Consider the following 6000-nt stretch of genomic DNA (forward strand, 5'->3'; position numbering starts at 1 on the left):
TCATAAGAAAAAGAACGATACAACATATCTTGTTGTATTGATAAAAAGATAAAAATTAATATCCAAAATAAGCTTTATACACTTTTATTTTTCATATTATTTTACACTCACTAAACTTTTACTAAACAATTATCACCTTTTTTAAATAAAAATCCTTTAATATGCGATGATTGCGTGTGCTACTGCTCCTGATGTTTATATGGTGGCGGAGGTAGATAAACCGGATTGTTGGATTGTCCACATTGTAACTTTCGCCTATAAGTCCGCGAACGTCTTCCTCCTCTGAACTTTTGCCGGTTTTGTCTTGAGGTCACCTGCAGCCGTGGTTCCATCGTCTTCGCCTGAAATTGCAAGCATTCTCCAGATGTTCACCGTTTCGCCTTCTAAATGTTCCATAAGCTGTGCTTGGTCTGAATTCAGCTTGCCACACAGCTTCCGGTATTCCTTCTTTGCCGAATTCTATTGGTGGGAGAGAATGGATTCAACTAATATATTTCCCTCTAAATAAAAAGATTTTTATTTTACCTTCATCACTTGCACCTATCGTCATCCCCGGCGGCTTCCGCGTAGTCTTCGGAGGTTCCGTACGCTAGCTCCCACAATTCCGGAACAGGAAAAAAATTGGTGAAAATGTGGTCATGTTTGTTGACGTAACAGCAGAAAATACGATGCGCGTTGCAAAAAAAATCTTTTATTTCCAAAATGATTAATCTTATCTTTCCTGAATATTTTTTTATCATATCGACGTGTTGCAAAAATAATCAATTTCCTTAAAGTATTAACCGTATCTTTCCGAAATGATATTTTATCCATATTAGCGAAGGCACATTTAGCCAAAACACAATGTGAAACGTTACTATTCAGGTAATCAGAACGAAATAATACTTAAGATTCAGCGTATCATATTTGATCATGCGGGATCCCGCATGAATCGGTATTATACAATTACGATTTCCATTATCTTCTTCCCATGACACACGAAAGATTAGCTTTATAGTTTTGGATTATTCATGTACGATTAAGGTAGTCTTTTTTCCATGACATGGAATCGTTTGGACGCACTTTACGATTCAGCGAACGGGTCGTTAAGTAGAGTAACCATTCATTTTTTTTGCTTTTTTCTTCTCGCTCCGAGCGAGTTGTATCATACGTGGAATCTTCACCTAATGGTTTTATCATAAATAAAATAACGATACAATATATCGTGTCTTTTAGATACAATTATTAAAATGAAAACTATTGAAATGAAAATCAGAAGATTATTTATGATTTAATTTGTTTAAAATAATATACTTTATTCTCATATGGGTTTCGAATAATTACATTAGATTTTTGCTTAATCAACAAATTATATCAATCGTATCACCAAAAACATAACAATTTTACACTGGCAGTCCTCGGAATACATTACTGAGTACAATACTAGAATTATTACTGAATGTAGTGTCTAGATTTCTCTATCTGTAAAACTATGAAAATCGATGTTTTATCACAAATCAGTACTTTCACCGAGTAGGCACCTCAAACTTTAATCTGTGGAAATATCCGTTATTTTCAACCAAATATGCGCATGTGCGCGTTCTGCAAATCCTTCGGTCCTAGATACTAGCCAATGCATTCATGTAAATTTTGATAACCGACTCATTGTTATCGAACAGATAAACCTGTGGATAAACCATCTCCCACATCAAAGCCACCAACTTCGGCTGCCATTCCTTTAAGCACGACTTGTCCAACACACAATCTATGTGCTGCTACATCACACACCGAGTACTGAACCGCTTCTTTGCAACGGCTCATAGAAGTCTTTTGCGAATTTCATTAATTATTTTCTGGATCGAGCCCGTCTTCATTTTGTTAACGCTAATTATCAGCACACCAACAAATCCAGTAGTAAGGGTAGTAAGGGCAGTAAGGGCTTGGTAAACGATCTGTAGAATAAAATGAGTTTTATATGGAAACATGGCAGGATTTAATAAAGGCTGGATTTTCAGCATGGGGAGCACCCAATGAATATTCTAAACATTTTAATATAAAATTTTGACTTAAGGGAATATTTGTAATACTCACCACTCATCGCCTGATATAATTTCATTCTTTGCTTTCCATTTAGAGCAAACAGAACATCCTGGTTATCTTAATGTATCTTCTTTTACAGCATGATTTCATTGATCAGTTCTTCTTTTCAAGTAGTTTTTCAGTTTTGCTGAATACTCAGTCGTTTCTTTTCGGAGTCGTCAGGGCAGTCGTAATAATTTGTATTTTTTATGAGCTGTATTTGTATTAAACGCGAGACAGAATAACAACCACAGCCTGGTAACGGGTGCTGATTTTTCGTTCAGCAAATAATCCACATCTCGGTAAAGGATTAATTACACAGTTGACGACTATCGTCACAAACATCCGCAAAGTGACAAGCTGAAAGTAATCAGAAGACAACCAAAGATGAAGACAAATAGAATTGGAGTCATTTTTTTAAGCTTAGAAAATTCGAATACATACTTACATTTTCCAATTGATGCAGTATTTCAATATCGAGTAAACATTGGAAAAGCCTCCTGGGACATCGAAGTCGGACTCGTTTGCATCTTGCCCGGAAAGACCATTCTTCTGGTAAGAGTTTTCTTTCTTTTGCTCATGAAGAGTAACAAATCGCACATCCGGTTTATCAATACTTATTCCGAAAGCAATGGTCATAACTGGCATGTTTTTCTTCGCTGTAAGATACGAATGAACTTTGACGTCCTGTTGCATTAACTGGGTTGAATTTCCTCCGTATCCTAAATGGAAAACTTATAAATTGTACCGAGCATTCCTCGGCCGTTCTTTTTTTTCCAGCACATGGTAGTACAGATTGAAGTCCGTTAGATAATCTTGACCAGACTGTGAGCAACAGTAAACTTCGTCTAGAAAAAAAAACATGCTTTAATTATGGTCAGTGATTTTATCATACAATAAAAAAAATTAGTATTTACCAACATTTCTGCAAGGTGACCATTAACCGGCTTTTCTTAGAAATCCTCTCCGGCGTGATGTGAAGCATCCGTAAACATTCGAAATATGCATCCCTTGCCCTCGGAGTAGTCTTTCCGTTGGTAGTACTCGGTCATGTTATTCAAAAACTGTTCCTTTTCACGTCGTGTAACAAAAATTAGTTTTGCTCGCCTTCTCTGGGCCCAGATGTCTGTTTTCTGCAAAGGTTCCTGACATTTTTTGAGCAGCGGATTTAAAGGAAAAAAGGCAAGCAAGCCACCAAGTATGATTGGGCAAAAGGAAAGAATTATCCGTCTAAGACTCGGAATATACCTTGAATTGTCACGGCTTCCAAAGATGAAATTTCAACTCATCTTGAAACATTATTTTCATGCAAACCTGGCTATTGTCAATGATGTGTGGATTTTCCAGCCACTCGGCAGTCCTGATTCTGGTCAGCGTTCCAAAAGTCAGCCTAATAGGTACTTTTCGCATTCCGCCGGGAAAATTCGTTGATGTACTTCACGTGGTCCTTCTGAATGGTGATACGAATCAGATACGCCTGGGGATCGATCACTTGGGCGCTGGACAGCAGCCACTTGCAAGGAATAAGGGAATTCGCATATCACTAAAAAACAGCACCACCTCCAGATAAGCTGATGATTTTCTCGTTGGTTCATTCTGATTGCCCACGAACATTAATTTGAGGAATTGGGCTATTCGCTAGTAGGTACTGTTATCGTTCTCAAACGCGATTCGTAAATTTACCGGGAGTCAGAATTTCAACTTCCCCGGAAAAGGTTTCGACTGCCTTCCGCTGGGAGTACAAAATACGTTTGTTTACCTTTTCAGCCGTTTAGGTTGGTCGTTTGATTTTGACAGCGTTTTGCTCGGGAGCAGCACCGCCAGGTGCATACATAAAGGCATCTTTTTTTCCTTCGTCCAAAGTTGATTCTGGAAGTAATAAATTTTTGTTTAGCAAACTTTGAGAACTGAGATTTTAAAAAATCTTACCAAATTAGAGTTCGACGTTCTTGATGAATTTACAATTCCGGTTACGAACTCTGCGATCCTCGAAATTGTAGTTTCAAAACTGGTCTGAAACAGAACGGAACAAGGCTCCGCTTCGATGGAAGCTTGTCGAGTCGGCAACGGCAACTCGTCCAGCACGACTACATTGGACAGCGCATCGGCCAAGGTGGATGATGTTGTCATTCCTCCGAAATTGAGGTATAGAAGGCACGGTTTAATTTTCACTACCGCTTTTCTGTTGATTGAGCAGCCGCCTGAATGGTTTTTCCACCTCCTAAAAAAATATAATTTTTGTTTTGATTAGTTCTAGTTTATCTTAGAATGCATTACAAAATGAAATATGAAACTCACCGTCAGAACCAATTTCACTGTTTTTCCGGTGCAAATATTTGTTCTTTCAGTCCTAATTTCCGGCTAAATTGAAGTTTTCCAACCGAGAAATTATCGATGCAATCGCAAACACGCCATTTTTTTCTTTTGTTTGCGAATTATGCAAACACAGCTAGGACAAAAAATCGGATTCCACTAATTCGTTTTTAGATCACAAACTGTATCTTCCAGTAATAGTTTAATGATCATTTCTAGCGAAGGCGCATTATGAATAAAATAGTATTGAAAATTGGATTGTTTAAGGACGATACAACGGATAGTCACTATTAGGGTAATCGGAACTGAATGATATTGAAGATTCAGTGTACGGTATTTGATTATGCGGGATGGTATTAATATAACCAAACAATGATTTTCGATTTAACAATAAACTTCATCGTAATATTAAAATATTTTTTGACGGTTTTTTATTTTGAAACTACCATTAATTTCAAAGTTACCGTAAAGCATATCGTTAATTCAAAATATTCAGAGTTGTCGAAAATAAAAGAAGCACGGTTTTACAGTAATTTTCTTGTGAATATTATTGTTACTGTGTACTTCATGGTAAAATTAAAATCCAAACCAAAAACGAACGTTGGTAAATTTTTACTTTCTTTTACACATTCTTGATTTTTCGTGTAGATATTTATTTTCACCGCGCGCCATCTTCGCAAAAAAGAAATTATAAATCGGAATTTCTTAAAATTTACCGAAACCGAGTGTTTGCGCTCCCAGAAGGTACCAGTAGAAACTGGGAACTGACCTACTTTGGCGAGGTGGATCATCATAACAACCAACCCTTGATCATATCCGGAGATTTCGATATCGCCAACAGCGGAAAACTGGCACTGAACGGCCCTCCCGTGAGGGATCTTTCTGTCCCGACCATCCGGATAAGCAGCGGCACCAATCATTGCAGATTTCCCCCGGAAGTGCCGCTCAACCGCAGCAGTAACAAAAGCTGTAGGAACATGCCGCAATGGCGGTGTTTTCCCCAGTCCCCATCGACGATGACGTCCAGCGGAATTCCCATCAACAGGCCGATGAAGGGCAAAGATACCTACAGGTGATTGTTTGGATTTTTATTTAACCGTCAAACCCGTAAACAGGTGCCTAACTAAGTTTTTTTTTTATCTTACAAAATATTAGGCTGGTTAATTTGCCACCCGGACCCAGCCAGCATGCAAACAGATTCCGATTCCGCGAACTTCGGCATCACGCGTCACTTACAGCAAGTTGCCCGAATAGAATTGAACCATGAAAAAACAATGAATTTCATGTTCACAAACCATACATTGTATGGTTTACACAATGATTATTATCGTCCTACACACTTAGATTGCAAATTTCCCCCTCGGGATAATGACTCTCTGAACCACAGGGTAATGGCTGAATTTCTTCGAAGTTCGTATGGGAACCCTCCCGAATCTTGGGACACTTGATTTCTCCTGAAATGTGGGACATAATATTCACGAATGCACAGGCACTCTAACAATTGTCCTGTATCATGGGAAAACTTCAGCTATCAAAAGTTTTCTGTCGCGTTTTTTATATAGTTCATCCTCTTCTATCTTACGCATAAAGTTCTGTATAATTTTCCCTTTTGAAATAAACTAACAGTCG

General features: G+C 38.0%; 1 long non-coding RNA gene across 2 annotated transcripts; it reads right to left on the reverse strand.

Annotated features, from left to right (window-relative positions):
* Positions 1 to 1311: 1311 nt before the first annotated feature.
* On the reverse strand, positions 1312 to 4704 carry LOC129755254 (uncharacterized). Of its 2 annotated transcripts, none has more exons than XR_008739219.1 (6): positions 4357 to 4704; positions 3988 to 4279; positions 2976 to 3927; positions 2507 to 2906; positions 2071 to 2418; positions 1312 to 1931 (listed from the first exon to the last, which is right to left on the reverse strand). It is a non-coding gene; the product is annotated as an uncharacterized LOC129755254 (long non-coding RNA). The 2 variants fall into 2 exon arrangements; XR_008739220.1 differs by having other exon boundaries at positions 2503 to 2906.
* Positions 4705 to 6000: the final 1296 nt, after the last annotated feature.

Source organism: Uranotaenia lowii, chromosome 3 (assembly GCF_029784155.1).
Source record: "Uranotaenia lowii strain MFRU-FL chromosome 3, ASM2978415v1, whole genome shotgun sequence".
Taxonomy (NCBI): domain Eukaryota; kingdom Metazoa; phylum Arthropoda; class Insecta; order Diptera; family Culicidae; genus Uranotaenia; species Uranotaenia lowii.